The sequence below is a fragment of the Vicugna pacos genome, chromosome 1 (assembly GCF_048564905.1).
Source record: "Vicugna pacos chromosome 1, VicPac4, whole genome shotgun sequence".
Classification (NCBI taxonomy): domain Eukaryota; kingdom Metazoa; phylum Chordata; class Mammalia; order Artiodactyla; family Camelidae; genus Vicugna; species Vicugna pacos.
Window position 1 is genome coordinate 88,216,708 of NC_132987.1, and position 17,639 is coordinate 88,234,346.

The window sequence follows — 17,639 nt, forward strand, 5'->3', positions numbered from 1 at the left end:
GTTCACCTAATGCACTCTTTCTTGTAATTTCTGTAATTTTTCAGAGGAATCCAGTAGAAACTTTTCGATGGTTTCTCTGTCCTCTGTCCATTTATTCTCTCTCTCCCTGTCTCTCCTCTCCCCTTCCCTTCCTTGCCTTCCCCTTCCTTTCTTTTCCCTTTTCTTCCTTTCTCTTCCCCAAACATTGGATAGAAGAAGAAACAGTAAGGTGAGGTAAAATAAGGACTGGAGTTAGCAGCAGCAAACTATTACTTTTCTCTTCTGCCCACCTACAGTTTTCTTATATGTTCAGAAACCAGGATCAAAGTTTGAAATGTCCCCAAGAAATTGCTCAGTTTTCTTCTACTGAAGGTGTTTGTCCAAGGAGGCAAGTTGTCATTGACATTGGCGATGTTTAAGAAATTTACTTATTTATTGGTTCTTTCTTAAAAAAATCTTTGTGAACTTTTTCTGTCTGTGGTTATTCTGTTGTCATTTTTTTTTTTTTACCATTTCCTGAGTTTAATTACTTCCATATTCCATATAGCTCATATGATCCCAGAGTTTTCAGACCCCTAGAGTTTCCAGTTGCAATTGGTTAAAGTATAGTTTTTCTTAGCGTTACTCAAGAATTGCTCAAATATTCTTGGGAGAAGTTCAGTTCTGTCTGTTTTCTGCATAAAATCCAGAATTCTCAAGAAATGATCAGCCATTGTCATACTTTTAATGACAACTTCCATCCTTCTTAGAAAAGGACAGTTAACTGTGGTTTTCTCTGGATGGGATTAAAGATGAACTTTTTCCCAGTTCTTTTAGGTTTTCTGTATTTTGAAATTTTCCCCGGTGAACTAGTTTAATAATAAAACATGTAAGAAAAGGTGTTTAAAATGAGAAAAGATTAAAAAGTAATAAAGCATTAAGAAATGCCTAAAACTTTGGAAACTATTAGTAAACTCTGTTATCATTCTATATTTCTCCAAATTCAATGACTTGATCATTTAGACATCTGGAAGCAAAATTTCTTTTCAAGTTACTCTTTCTATAAAATCTATATGAATTTCTTTCTAATATTTCATATGTTACAGAATATTTATTAAATTTAAGATAAAAAACAGATAATGTCATAATATCTGGTTCCTGGAAAAGATTTAATCATAGTTAATAATAGCAGAGGTTTTCACCTTTACCCTGGGACCAACGTATGGAATTGCTTGTTAAAAATCAGCTAGTGCAGTATGGTGCCCAGACATCAGGCTTTTTTTTTTTTCTTGCAACAACAATGGAAACCAATAAAAAAACAAAACATCTTCCAAAAATTTTACATACAGAAGGGGAAATAAGATTTTTCTCTTGGAACTTCAGAGTGAAAGTTGTCATACAAAGTACTGGAGTTAATGCATCAAAAAATGTTCTTTTTAGCTATTAAAGGGTTTTGTCTCTTGAATTCCCAAACTAAAAAACACAGTTGGACTGCTCCATAAAACCAAAATGGTTCTGCAATGAGGAGTGGCAACTATTTAAAGCATATGTCTCCTTTGGTGTGGATACATATAACACTTTCATTTGCACATACATTGCTAATGTTTTATTGTGAAACCTTGTATTTCTTCACACATTTGGTTAACCATATGCCTTTGATGACAAGCCAGTCTTAAAACATAGCTTCCTATAGGGTATGAGAAGTCTAATTAAGCTAAAAGTTTAGATTAAATCTGTAATGCATTTTGATTTCTCATGAGGTTCTAATCCAGGTTACAAAATGTTTCCAGATGTATAGTCTGGTTCCAGATCAATTTTTATGTATGTGCAGAAATTCTAATGCTTAAATTACAAAAAATATAATATTTATATTCTTTGTTGTGAAAGTTCCATTTGGGACATCATATTGAAATTATTAAGATCACGGGCAGTTGTACAGAGTAATTTTTGAAATTTTGCATTTGTATTCAAAATTAGTGACCATAATCTTTGAAAATATAGGCCAGATAAAACAGTCTTAGAGATTTACGTTATTTAAATCTACTCTAATTTTCTATTGTATCTTCAGAGATGCATTGCACTATGAGAGACAACTGGGGGAGGGAGCTGGTACAACAAATTTGTAATTTTAGGCAAGCAATCTTTGCAGCTAATTCTTAAATTCTGAATGCTCCGTACATTCATTTGTTCACTTATTTAAGACTAGGTCAGATATGATGCTGGAGATTAGGAACATAAAGATGAATGGAAGAATCTTCTGAAAGAGCTCGCAGCCTAGTGGAGGAGTCAGAAACATAAATGCATCTTCAGAGATGTGTAGGATGTTACAAAATGAATACTGAGGGGAAAAAACTCTAGGCAGAAAGTTCAGTGTTAGCCAGGATATGAGTGTGTTAACAACATGCCTGATTTCAAGCAGTTTTTTGTCTCTAGTGAGTAAGATGTAATGTCAGTAGTGGCAATAGATCGGATAGAAAATCGGTCAGCAAAAAAGTGCAAGGCCTTTCCTGCTGGCCTTGAGGTTTTCCTGTAATGGGAAGCAGGGTAAATGCCTTTCAGAGAGTATAGTAATTTGGACCGAACAGAAAATTGTTTAGGTTGTAAAGACGCTGGACTCACCTACAGCTAAGCTCATCCCTGTGCCGTGACATGGGAACATCCTCAAGAAAAGTAAGTGCTTATGGTCATCATACTAAATCCAAAAAAATATTTATTAAAACTTTATTCATAATGGCCTCAAACTGAAACAACTAGAAACTCTATCAACAGGACAATGGATAAATACATTGAGGCATATTCATACAGTAGAATACATCAATGGAAAAGAACAAACTAGAATAACTACATGGATACATTTTCACAGATGCAACTATATAGATGAATCTCAGAGACACAACGTGGAGCAAATGAGTCAGACAAAATAGAACATACTGTGTAATCCCATTTTTATAAAGTTCATGAACAGTGAAAACATATCTTTTTTGATAGAAGTTAGGTTAGTTTTGGGGAGGATCGTGACTGTGAGGGGATATGAGGGAGCTATAGGATACTGAAGATGTTTAAAATTCTATCAGTAATTATATGGATGTATACATATGCAAAATTCATAAATTCATTGTGCTATACATTTAAGATGTGAACTTTCCCCCATGTATTCTACATTTTAGTACAAATTTAAAAAAAAAATTCTAGGTTGGAGGATACAGCTTAGTGGCAGAAGGCATGCTTAGCATGCACCAAGTCCTGGGTTCAACCTCCAGTATCTCCATTAAAAAAAAAAAAAGATAAATAAACAACCAAGTTACCTCCTCCCCAACAAAAAAAATTCTCGTCAGTTGAAATTATTGGAATTAACTGGGAAATTAGTCTACTTTTTCCTTTTGTATTTTTTTTTGCTTGTGTGAGTATGTGTCATAATAGAATGAACATTGGATTTTGACTCAAAATAATTGGATTTAAACCATAGCTCAGCTTAGTAGCTGTGAGATTTTGTGCAAATAATTTAGCCTCCTGAAGTTTCATTTTTCTCTATGTAAAATGGAGATAATAATTATTTTCATAAGATTACTAGAAAAAACACAATTTTAGTCTTTTTGAAAGTAGAGTTAGCCCAGGGTGAGAGAGGAAAGTGAAACTTCTCCAAAATTTGCCAAGGATAATTTATACTGGATAAAAGATACAAGATAATTTAATTTATCTTGAAAATGTGTTTCTTTGTTTCCTATCTTCCTGAGGTGAACAATTTTTTCTTTTCTTTCTTCTTTCATTTTTTTTTCAGTAGCATTAATCTTAAGGAACTCATCCAAAGAGGATGATAGAATTTGAATTACTCAGTTGTTTTGCCCAACATCACATATAAAATTTACTTAGAATAACAGTACTAATGTCAACACTACTAAGTGAACTGACTGAAAATAACTAAAAATATTTTTTGCGTTTGTTTTTCTCATTTTCCCATTTTCTTATAAGTGATACTTTATCTACATTGTCAGGGCATATAGAAATTACATACTGCACTTCATGTCTTTTAACTAGTCAGTCGTATTTCTACATGTAACTGTATATTTAATGTTCACAATCAGTCCTTATGTCAGTATCTCTCTAGTCATTTTGGTTGTTTGAAACTGTTTTCTAGTAGTGTCCTCAGAAAGAGCTCAAAGGAACATTATTCCTTGAATTCTTGCACATTGATATCAGATGAATTTATATTTGAAAGTTGGTTTTGCTGGATATACAATCTTCAGTTCACATTTGTTTTCCTTGGCTAGCATCGTATGTTTTACCTTAATATCTGAAAATGTTTCTTTTTCTTTAAAGCCTAGTAATTTACTAGAATATATCTTGGTGTTTGATATTTGATAGTCTTATATATGAGGTGCACTCTTTCAATATGTAGTTACAAACATATTTTATTTAAGTTTCTGAAAAGTTTCTTAGAATATAGTTTCTAGTATTTGTCTTATACCCTTGCCTTTTCTTTTTCAGGATTTCCTGTTATCTGTTGGATATTATCTGTCTTCTATAATCATGACTTTCTCTTAATCCTGTTTATCACTTCATTTCCTTTGATATTCTACTTATAATAAGGCATTACATGTTATATTCATTGCTCTTGTAGTCTTCTTAGTTTAGCTTTCATTTCTGAATGATGGTTTTATTTTTTATTCTTTCTAAAGGTCTAGCTCATTTATTTTTCCTAATTCAGATTTATGTCATTTTATCTTTATATAATGTTGATTTTAATACTCTTTAGCTACTTTTGAAATAGTGAATTAAAATTTACATTTATTATAATTAGTATTATAGCTTACATTATGTTCATTATGGGGATATTACTGTTTCTTTTCTCTTTTTTTTTTTCCCATAAAACACCTTCATGTAGAATTCACTATGAACCTTCTTTGTTACTCAATTTTTTGGATAAAATTAGTTTTCCTTACTTTTAGAAAGATTTACTTTACTGATTTACTTGAATGCAATTAAAAATGAATTTTCTTGAATTTAAATCTTAAGTTTTAAATCTAAGTGGTTTGAATGAAGTCTTTTAAATTACTCGTAATCACTGTTTCTAAACTTTTCAATCATTCTCAGTTCAAATTGCTTTATACAGGATCCCATCCTTCTGGTTTTTTTTGTTGTTTGTTTTTTGTTTGACATAGTCAAGGTTACTATTGCCATAAACATTGATTCATATCATACTTCATGTTAGCTTGGTCTTGTTAATTCTATATCACTCTACGTTAGCAGAAGACCATCTTTATTATAATATTCAATTAGTAAATATGATGCAATACATCCATGTTGTAGTTTCTTATATAAAGATGTGTTTTCTTCAGTCTCTTTAATAAAACTAAAACAACCATTTTACCATTAAAATAAAAGATGTGGTTTAGTATTGATTTCCTAGCTTTACAAAACTCCCTCTCCTGCCTTTTACTTTAAAAATACCTTCATAGTGTTTGACACTGTGGTGGTTGCTTTCTGAGATTTCCTAGCTCTATTCCTCTCCCCAACATTAATTTCAACTTTCTTATTCTTTGTTTCTGTTGGTTCTGCACTGCATATTTATTCCATTCTCATCAGCTTCTTCTCACACAGTTGTTCTGTTTTTGTTAGGATATTTGGAGAGATTCAAAATATACCTTTGCCACTACCACATTCCCCAGATCCTCTTATTGGTAGAATTTTACTTATAAAACCTCAATTAATAAAGTGTGCAATGTTAGGCAGTTAAAGTTACCAGAGAGTGGCATAAGATAGAGAAGTAAAAGTAGAGAAAATGGAAAAACAGTGGGTGCACACACACACATAACATTAGAGACATTCTTTGAAGGAGTAGAATGCAATACTAGCAGTAGAAGCACTGGATCAAGTGAAAAGAAAAGTAAAATTTGTTAAGCATTTGGACTAAAGAGGAAAACAGACAATCATCCCGCTAAAACTCACAGACTCTGTAATTTTATTTGTTTCAGATTATAACATGAGAAGTAACATTAGCAAGGAGCTGTGCTACTGCAGAAGGCTGTACTTTCCTAAAACACTTTACCTTGGAATATTGAGATGCAAGTAGGCATGAGTGAGTAGAAATCATGATATAGATTGATGTATATATTGAAACTTTTTATTTCATTTTTTTATTTGATTAGACAGGAAAGAAATTTATTTTTAACATTTTAAAAGCAATTTTATTTTTCAATCAAGTGTTCAGATCTGTGACATTTGAAGAATACTTGTGTATGTATATAGGGAATAGAATGATATTGTCTTGACAATGAAATAATCATTACATCAAAATTATTCTTAAAAATCCCAAACAATAATTCCACTATCATCAGATGCAGTTAATGCTCAAAATGACATTAATCTGGAGAGTGATTTATAGGGAAAAAATTTAGTTTCAGATACAAGTAGTAAAGAAAAGTTAAAATTGCTTTTCTGTATAATTTCCTATCAGAACTGAAACAATCTTAAAATCTAATGTAAAGAGTCTCCATTTTAGAATAAGTTTTCAGGATTCAGTACTTTGAATTTTTGAGCAAATCACTCTTTGTGCATAGTTTCATTCTTTAAGGCACTACTAACACAGGGTTTTTTATTTGAAAAATTTTAAATAATGAGTCAGAGAGAAGTACAAATTTTCATTTACCAAATATTTGCAAGGTACTGGGGATATGGTATGAAAGATGACAAAACTCCCTGACCAGCTTCCTGTGATGAAGGAAACTACATCACAGGAAGTGGTAACCAGGCTGCATTGCTGTCCACTGATGGGCCAGAGATTGTCCCCACTTTCTAGTTCAGTGGTCCTCTGCCCTTCCTAGGATACCAAAGAAATAAATTAGCAGTAGGAAAGAGCTTATGTTACCAGCTTGTTAAATACCACAACATTTTGAATGAACCTTGCATAAATTAGAAATATAAATTGTAAATATAAATTACAAAATGCATATATAATATTTTCTAACCTTCCAACTTTCCCTTTTAACACACAGTGTTATTTTCAGTATTGGAAACAAAATGAAACAAAACTTGAGCTTCCCATCTAACAATGGGAATTCCATTACATTTAGCAGAATTTCCAAGGGCTTCCAGTGTAGAAAGAGCACGTAGACCTTCTTCTCTGCACTCTGTGTTCTTGCTCTGGGTCTTCTGCTTGATCAGGTTGAGTGGTCTCCTCACTTTCTGAATGTCTTAATTCTTCAGTGCACAATGAACATTTTTTTTTCCTGTGTAGGAAATTTTAAGTAATTAGTTAGGAATGCTGGGGGTTAATTACAAATCTAAAAAGGAAATAACTTAAAAGTTGAACATCAGACATTACTTAAATAACCATTCATTGCCCGTGTTTTGTCACAGGGAATTTCTTTCCAGGAGTTTCTCATCTGAGACTCTCTCCCATTGTGGGTTGAGGTGGTCTTTTTTTTTCCCTTCAGAGAACTTGCACCCATTTCTTGAGTCTTGTCTCCTGGGCTATCAGGGAGATAAATGAAAAATTCTTGTTGTACTACATTTAGAATAATTCTATAATTATTTTATATTCAGGGAGATCAGACTTCCTCTCCATTCCTATCATGAATAACCAGGGATTTCTCTTTCATAGTGTAAAGGTTAACTTCAGGCTTCACTCAGGCTTCCAATTTTTACCAGCTGCCTATTTAAAAAATTTTATGGATGTATTAAAAAATTTTTTTTTATTTTGGCAGTGTGGGGGAGGTAATTAGGTTTATTTATTTTTAGAGAAGGTACTGGAGAGTAAACCCAGGACCTCATGCATGCTAAGCTTGTAGTCTATGACTTGAGTTATACCTTACCCCCTTCAGCTGCCATTTTAAGTGGAAAAGGGAGGTGCTTTGTAGTAGTGGAAGTTGTATTCTGTCCCTTACCAGAGTAAACCCTACAAATGGTAGCACTTCTTTCTCTCCTTTAATCTAGCAGGTCTGACAAAAGAGTTTACATCCCATTTCTGAAAGTCAGTTTTATGGTGTATTAGCTTAGTTTTAAGGAGCTTAGAGTATTTTCATATTCATTACTGTCAACTTTTGATGCAAGTAACCAGTATTGTTTCTTCAACAGATACATTTTAACATACATTTAAAACATATATTATAGTATGTTTTAAATAAAAGGCTAAAATAAATATGCTATATCAAGAAAATGAAATTTCTGATTAGTTAAAACTATTCTACATTCAACTTTTTATTTTTTTATTATTTTATTCTAGTACTGTTTACTTCATTAAGTGTCCTAAAATATAAATATGATACACTTCATGTGAAAAATGGCGAAGGTTTTAGAAAACAGACGAAGAGATTTTTGGTCCCCACTGATCCATTAAGACTTTGCCTAAGCTAGCAAACCAAAGATAAAAAAATACATTCTTCTTCCCACATTCCCCTTCCCTGCCTCCCTAAACTTCGAGTGTGGTACACATTTTCTTAGGTCTTATCTATGCAAATTGACCACCTGGTCTCTCAGGCAAATTAGTCTCGTTTTTTTAAAGGATACAAAAGGAGGAAATGTAATGTTCTTTAGTTACAACTGACTTTCCAAAAACAGTTAAAAATGACTAATTAAATTTCAATGATTTATTCTTAAACGTTACCTTGATAAAATTCCCAGCTCATAAGATAGCATTGTCAAACAGCAATAGAAATCCATAAGATGTCAGGCCTAAACTCTGAGATAAATATCTTTCTTTACCAAAGGATTTTATGAAGAGTCCATGAGACAGAATATTTGAAAGGACTTTGGTAATGAAAAGAATTATTATCACTCATTACATATATGAGTTTTAACTTCCATTTAAAATCTGTTTCTTGTTCTGCTTGGCATTTGCTTGGATGCATATGTGGTTACTTTCACTTAATAGAATCCCTACCCCCTAATATGAGATTCATTACAGAGTCTTACTAAAATGGTATAAATGTCAATATAAGATTCAGAGGGAAGAAATTAGTTCTAACAACTGCAGCACAGTTCAGCACTCAATCAATTTACATATCTTGAGTTAATTTCTCTTAAATATACTGCCGTTGCAAGTTCCGTCTAAGCCTGGATGAGATATATTAGAATTCTGTTACTGTAGTAGAGCTGTTTATTTCTTGTATACATCGTAGATCAGTCTCTCACTTCCTCAAGATTGAACTTTTTCTCGTTTCTCTGACAGAGCATGTCAAGAATTATAATGTGGTCAAGTTGCAATGTGTAATATGCCTATCTTGGCCATCAGACAATGGATTTTTTTTTGCTTGGTTGTCCATTAAAAGTCAAAACATAAGATTAAGGATAAATGCTCATGTATAAATATCCATCATAATGCTGCTGCCAGGGATGTATTTATCAAGAGGATGTAATTAATCAAATGTCATGAATCACTGTCTTTTCAAGGTTGCTTCTAGAAGGGAAGCATATGCTTGCATTCCTGTTGGGAAATGAATGAATCTGAATCTATTTTCAGAACTGAAACTTGCTCTAATCAACTTCATAGAGTGAGATATGTTACAGAAGCTTGTGAGAAATCTACTTTTTTCATTAAATGGAGATAGTGGTTACTAATTAAGAAGTATCTCCTGGCCTAGGCAGGAGGAAAATGGTGCATGGAAAGGCTGTCGAGGAAGATTTTGGAGCCAATATCTGACTGGTCAGTTTTAGGAAGTTTAGGCAAAGAAATGCATCTGCTTGAGAAAAGTGAAATAAAACCTTCCCTTTTTTGGGTCCTTTTAGGTCACATAAAATTGAATCTGGAGGATCTGGTGTAAAATGTGTAGTATCATTGAAATTTTCTGAGAATAAAACTTTAAAGTGCTTTTACACACACAAATATGTGAGATGATGGATTTGTTGATTAACTAGGAGAAGGAAACGTTTCACAATGTATAAACATCAGATCACCACGATATACACTTTAAATGTCTTCTAATTTTATTTGTCAGTTATACCTCAAAAAAGCTGAAATTAAACAAAAAGAAATTGAGTCTTTCCTATGTTCTGGGGGAAGTATATCTCCTTTTATGAATAGAGAGAAAGCCTGTGGGTGCTCTTCAGTACATAATAGGTTTGTGCTTGGTATAGAAATGACAAATCAGTGATGATGATGATGGGTAACCTATGTCAGTGCTTTCCATGTTTCAGGCAATGTTCTAAGTGCCTTATATAGATTAACTTGTTTAAATCTCACAAAAATCCTATAGTGAGGATACTAAGGCAAGGAGAACATCAGTAATTTGCAAAAGGTTACACAGATTAAAAATAAAGAAAGCAGATTTAAGACTCCGGTAAGTCTTGCTACAGGATTTAGTCTTTTAACTGCTATCTGGAAGCTTCTAGTCAACAGTGGTGACAGATCATGACATTCAGGATGATGCCCAGACTTAAGGGAAAAATAAGTTCTGGACTAGGCTCCCTGTGGTGACAATCCTGGCCCTACCTACTAAGGGTCAGTTGTATAAAAGAGTCACTCTTTTTTCCACTACTTCATATCACAGACATTTCTGTGCAAGGTATATGCTAGGCAGTATGGTGATAACAAAGATGAATGAGATGCTTGAGGAAGGTACAGATAGATGGGAGACATTGAAAATGACTATAAGTGTGGCAGGAAGTGATAAGAGCCACGAAAAGGTACAGAATTCCTCTGACATTAAGGATGAGAGAAAGAAATATTTTCTTTCAAGGAATGGGCAGATTATTTTCTTTCCTGCATGTCTGAATGTCAAAATCAAGATCACAGGTACTATAACTATAACTTTTTAATATTAGCAGGGAATTTGACTCAAACATTCGGGTTCCATGGACAATAGTTCTTGAAACATATTCAAGTCCTCTGTATGTTCTCATTTGGGAAATCTTTTTCCCTTTATTATCCACATACCCTGAATTTTCATGCCATTCAGAAATGTAGACATGGGTAATTAAACATAAAGTTAAACATTTCTGCTTAAGTATATTGCTTTCTGATGGAAGGCACATTATTTTCACAGTCTGACTTTAGTTATCATTTAGTGAACTGAAAGATAAATATTAAATACTAGGCCCTAACTGGTGGATGAGCATTTTTGTACTTCTTTAACTTAACAATCTCTCTCTCCTCTTTTTCTCTCTTTCCTTCCTTCCTTCCCTCTCTTCCATCCTGTTTCCTTCCATTCCATTCTTTCTTTCTCCCTTCCTCCATTCCCATTTTCTCTCCCTTTCTCTTCCTCTCTTCCCTCCGTCCCTTTTATGCACTTTTTCTTTTTTTTCTTATAGGAAATTTGGCAACTCATTAGACCTAATTATAAGCAGGTTAAAAATGGTGGAGTCACTGAACTTTTGACTTCATAAATAGATACCCATTAATAAAATGAATTTAAGTTTTAGTTTACATATCTATTGCAAACATATACATTTGGTCACAAATAATTCATACTTTAAAATTCATGAATTGTACTGAAAAAAGAAGAACTCTCAATTATGTCATGGCAAAATGATCCTTCAAAACTTCGTAACTAATACTAAGCTTAAAAATTCTGATTTTTAAACATTACTATTTTTGTATTTATAAATTTAGTAAGAATTTAAGAAGTGAAGTAATTTTATAATGTTGAAATTTAATTAAAACAACATGAAGCATTTTCATAAGAATATATAATGACATCTTATTCTATATTTTAAAATATTCTTTAAACATTATTTGTGGAATATTTCTGACTCTATTATGTAACAATAAGAACCAATTATAAAACTCATTTGAGACAAAAACAGCAACCAACTGAATTATCTAACCTGGATGTTTGCCAGCTAGCAGACATGATAAGTTTAAATCCTTGTGCTTATGTTGTTCTGACTATAAACTTTAAATGAACCCAAATATATTAACTATATTGATGTTATTAAATGAGATGCCCCTACTAGTATTACATCCATATGTGCTGGCTGTAATTGGGAAAAATTAGATTTAATATTTACAAGGAGTCAGGCCCCCAAAACAGCTGTTCCCAAGGCCTATGTCCCCTTTGGGCCTTTATACTCAAATGTCCCAGAGTATATATCCCTGCAATCCATTCCAGAAAGGATGAAGTACATTTTCAACTGGCAACAATTGTGGAAAAGATCCAGATTACAAGCGCTTTATAAATAATTTCATGGATGATCTTAAAGCATAACTGTTTTTATTTACTGATATTATATACTAGCATATTCGTACCCTCAAAGCAGGCATATACATAGAACAATTTAATTGGCCACATGTTTGCACATAATGCAAAAATCTACAGCACTCATGAGGTCCAGTGTAACTGCCATGGGACTGGATGCTCCTTATAGTATTTCCTTCTCTAGTATTTCTGGAATTGTATGAATGGTTCATTATAGACACATATTTTGTACAGCTCAGCCGGCAAAGCAGTAGGCTAAGAATGATAACCCATTTCAATGATGACTTTTAAAAAGTATTTTTCTAAACAATTGCTACTCTGTTATTTAGTATCTTAATATTTTGATAGAAAAATACTAATTTCTCAAAATCCACCTATGAGACGAAGGGCTACCTGGCTAAATTAAGATGCAAATTAAATAAAGAAAATAAATAAATAAATAAATATATATATATATACACACACACACACACACACACACATAAATACATGCATATATATATATTTCCAGTTGGAGGCTTAATAGTGAGAACTATGTTCTTGTGTATGTCTCTGCTTAATAGAGAGGGGAAATTTATCCCTAAGGAAAAATAAATGCTCAAATTAACAGTGAACCCTTATGGAAATTGAATGCAGTTTTTCCCCTCATTTTGGACTTCTCCCCATCTCTCATGCTATCTACAGAAATTTGCTTTAAAAATGTCAAACTACCATCAAGAATTGTAAAGGGTCTGAGAGAGGTTTTACTCTACTTGAAAGTAAAGATTTTAGCCTGAATTCTGGCAGAAAACATGAGACTTCTGTGTCAGAGACAAAGGACTTGTTACTCCCAGCACAGCAAGCAGCATGAGCTTCATGTATGTGTCAGTCCCCACTTCCCCTAAGTCTCATAGTAGGGAGATGCAAAATGACCTGAGGGGATGCTGTGTATGTAGTAGGTTTGCATCATATCTGAGGAACCCCAAGCTTAATGAACCCCAGTATTTTATAATAAGCTGCAAGCAGGCCTGTGTAACCTTTGCCCTGTAAGGGGACATTATCTTTATTATACTTGAGGGTTTGTTTACTCTGTCTTGGAGGGAGACATTGGCTTTATCTGACAAGGCTATTTGCTGTGTAGATATCCTTGAAAAGAATTTAGAAAAAAATTGTAGTTAGTGATAGTGTCCTTGCTCACAGAATGTGCAGAAATGTGAGATATCCATGGAAATTATCTTCAGATAATTGCAATTCCTTGTTTCTACATCATCTTTGTTATGGCAGATATTTCCACGAGTACAACACTCTAATTAATCCAGTAGAAACTGGAACCATTTGGTTTGTCTCATACAGCATTTATTTAAGGCTATTCCCAGCAAGACTCTAAGTAGAAGGTTGGGACTAACAAGCATTATTTACCTCAACCATGTCATCCCTCCAGAACCATTAGGGTATCCCTTGGAAAGCCGGATGGTTTCTCCTTAAGTTTCTGTATTGACTTTTCCACTTGGCTTGCAGAATTAAGCCAGGTACAGAAAGATGTACTAGAGATTGCTCAGCCTCCACTTTGTTGTACAAAGGAGAAATTCAGGTCACGTCTCACATACATTATCAACCCTGGTCAGTGAGTTTGGGCTGACCTGATGCCTTTCAGGCTTGAAGTAGTATTTCCTTCAACACTGAAGGTCTTTTATGACCATGACTGAGGTGCAAGCAAGCATGTTTTCAGGAAGGAGTTGTGTTTATGACTGGCTTCCTCATAAAAATACTGTCCTGAGGGTGTCCCTGGAAAGCAAGTGTTGTTTATGGTCAATGGTGCCCCTCAGATAGAACCTACGTCAGTCAGGGGGCACAGGTTGAGAGTGCTTCCAGTGTAGCCACCTGGCTGGATTACAGGCTATAGGGATCTAAGTTCAGTTTGAACAATTGACTCTGTTCCTTATTTTTAGAGGGACTGTTGCTTTTCCCACACTACCAACTGGTTGGCATTCCTCTGCCCAACAGAATGACCAGGAATCAGGGTAGGGAAAGACCTCAGAGGTATTTTTGGAGTTAGGACCATCCAGAGCTTTTTCAGATAGTCATCTTGAGAACATTAAGAGAAATGACAGTCAAATCACAGTCAGACTCCTCTGGAAGAGGATGGATGGCTGACTTGGGATTCAGTTGACTTTAAGTCACTAATGTTAAGTTTTGAAGAGCTGCCCTGGAGCATTTTATTTCACGCAGAAGATTCCACAGGATGTTCTGAAAGAGAATGATTGTGAATTTTCCTTCTTACTCGTTCTTCCTGGCATCCAAGGTATTGCCTCCTCAGGTGCTAAGATTATTGCTCTTCATTCATCTCCACAAAATCAATGTGTCCATTTTAGTAGCTATGAACTCACCTTTTACCTGTCACCCCCTATTTATGCCCAGTCTTTTTGTCCAAAATGATTAGTTACAAGAGCAGCAAGGGCATTTATATAAAAGTTACAGGTACCTCACTTTGGCCTGTGTGTATTACTGTAGGAAGACTCAGTGAGCAGTAGACTACCAAATGGTCAGTATCCTTATTATCTAAGACTGACTTAATCGAGCCAACAGGAGATCCAAGTGACTGAACCTGAATTGAGTTTGAATCTCTAGGCCCCATTTTGGCTCAGCAGTCACCAAGAAGGTGTGACAACCTAGTCAGCCTGAGGTTGCCCTTAGGAGAAAGAAAGTAGCCTCATGCCCAGAAATGGTCAGAATAGAATCTCACATTTTCAAAACAGGTCTCTATACTACTCTGACACTTTGGTCATCATCATTAACCAGGAAATGGCTGAGCATATTATTTCCTTTCTGCGATGGTCACATTCAGTGACCAAACTATTTCACTAAGTTGTGTGGATAAGGAGAAGATCAGAAAGCTAAAGACAGGAAATTCTTTGGGTTGTTTATGAAAAGGTAATTCCAAAACTAAGTAACACCAGATTCTTGGAGATGTCAGGGAATGTGGAAGGTCCATTAAGTATCTAGACTCTTAACCAATTGTTGAATAGATTTTGCAATAAAATCTGAAGAGGATCCAAAAGAGAGGTACAATCTGTCCTTCATCCCTGAGAAGTAATCTCCAAGCCCTTGGAATGTCTTAGTGATAAAAACATCTTTGTTTACCTGTGGGCTTTGAGCCACAGTGTGATTTAGGGTGGAGGCTTTGGGTCTTGCCATCTCAGTCTGTCTCCTAAGGGGACAACCAAGTTTGTGTGATCAAGCGCCAATAAAGACTCTGAAACACCAGGGGTCAGGTGAACTTCTCTGGTTGATAATGCACCATGCCTATTATCACAGACAATTCTGGGAAAGTAACACCATGACTCTGGGGAGGGGACAACTGGAAGCTCCCATATTTTGGAAATTTCTTGGACTCTACCATATGCACTTCTTCCCTTAGCTAGTTTAGTATATATCCTTTCCCTGTAACAAACAGTAATTATAATAGCTTTCAGTGAGTGCTGTGAGCCCTTCCAGTGAATTATTGAACATAAGCATGGTTTTGGGGGCCACTGAACCTATAATTGGTGTCAAGTGAGGGTGGTCTTACGAATTGTGCTAACTTTGCAGTTGGTAGCAGAACTGAAGGCAGAATGCTGACTTATGGATAGCTGATACAAAGAGTCAAGTAGAATGTCCAAATGAGATAATACTGCCCCAGAGCCTAAAGTGTCAGTAATGTGTGGGACTCCTTTTTGGTTGTGGGGGTTCCAAAGAGACAACAGTTTTCCTTTGATTTTTGGAGGGCACTGAGTATTGTGAATCTACCTATATAGTCCCAAGAAACTAATTTGCATGCAGGTACATGTTTTTCTCAGGATTTATGAGCCACTCCTGCTGAAGAGGTATGGTAATACTACATTAAGGGTCATAGAGACTAGGGCTTCTGACTTCCCAGCCAACAGGACCTCAGCAACATAGTGAAAGCTTTGGACATTAGAGGGTGGAGGCATGTATGCTAATTCCTGACCCACCCACTGGTAAGAAGTTGCCTGGGAGTTTGTCCCACTAACATTTCTTTACATTTAACTGTTCCTTGATTGAGGGAAGCCATTGTGGCACTTCCAGGATGGTGAAGTACAAACATACAACACATCAGTTCTACTGTACAGTCAAATGTTGATGTCTCTACATTTGACTATACAGAGTACATGGAATTGGCCCCAAAGGATCCACCTACAAAATCACATCAGATTTCTCCACCTCACTATGAACTCTGTCCAAATAGCAACAGTTGAATTTGATTATCTTCTTGCTCTGCAGGACTGTGTAGGATTGTGAATTGGGTACCTATATCCAACACAGCCATAAACATTTGAGTCCCTCCTGTCTCTGAAGTTTCTCAGTGTACTTGTACAGGTGCATATGGTTTCAGGTATATGATGAAGAAGGGAAAACCTCAACCCACCCCTAATCATTTTTCACCATAGAGCAACTAAGGTTGAGGTAGAGGGAGGAGGGAAGGATAGAAAGACAACGTGCATCAAGGGAGAGAATGATTCCATGCCAGTAAGCATGGCACATTTACTTTTGGTTCAAGTGGTCCTAGAACGGTGCATGGCTTAACTGACAAGATCTTTAATATTTTTGACCTGCCCGATATCTGTATCAGGTGGCAAGCTCTATTTCAGGTGGAGGGACTCTTTGACTCATAGCTGTAACCATATTGACTTTCAGCCAGAGTTGCGATGCTTTCTGCCCCCTTGTTATGATAATATCCTTACCTGCTCCTGCCTGGAGAACAGTGGCCAACAGTCACATCACTATTGGAACAGCTTGATTCCTACCTTCATCAATCACTAAATATTCATTAACAAGTAGCTCAGTAGGAGATACTTCCTCCCTCTCAACTCCCCACACTCCTAGGCTCTCTACATTCCAGGGAGTTTTTTCATATCACTAAATAGGCCTATGAGGCCTTATTCTTTTTCTTCCAGAAAGTCATGGCTCTGTCAGAATCTCATCTGCATTGATGAGGAATACTAGTTAGCCTGGCATACTTTTATGGAAGCTGGAGGAAGACAGGAGACTCCAAGTCAGAAACTAGGGACTTTATCACTCACAGCACAGCAGGGAACACAAAACGTCACGTTTGCAGTGGTGGACCTTACCCCCAACCCCACCAAGTCCCAAGGTGATGATTTATGCCACATCTGAGGAACACTGAGCTTAGGGAACCTGACTCTTTTACTGTGCACTGCAAGCACATTTGACCAACCTTTTCCCTGGAGGAAGCCATTATCTTTTTATACTGGACAGTCAATAAACCTGCATTGTTTGAAGGGAGATACTGTCTTCCAAGGCTCTTTTCTATGAAAACATACTTGAAAAGATTATTTGGAACAAAAGGGCAGCAAGTATCTTTGTTTGCAAGTTGTGCAGAAATGCTTAAAGTTCCTGGACAACTGTCTTCTAAAAACCACTTCCTAAAAGTAATGACCTTTTCTTTTATATTCTGACCAAAATAATACTCCAGTTACTTTTTTTCTTTTTCATATATTATTATAGGTTACTACAGTATAGTTCCCTGTGCTATACAGTAGGACCTTATTG

At 35.2% G+C, this 17,639-nt stretch overlaps 1 protein-coding gene across 10 annotated transcripts in view; it reads left to right on the forward strand.

Annotated features, from left to right (window-relative positions):
- PROS1 (protein S) overlaps positions 1–17,639 on the forward strand; it is a 269,581-nt gene that overhangs the window by 177,611 nt on the left and 74,331 nt on the right. For 7 of the 10 annotated variants that reach the window (XM_072967080.1, XM_072967074.1, XM_072967048.1 and 4 more), the window contains exon 16: positions 5,931–6,034. The exons of the other annotated variants lie outside the window; for them this stretch is intronic. The gene's annotated coding sequence lies outside the window, so the exon portion shown is untranslated. The remainder of the gene's footprint in view (positions 1–5,930; positions 6,035–17,639) is intronic. 10 annotated transcript variants of the gene reach the window in all.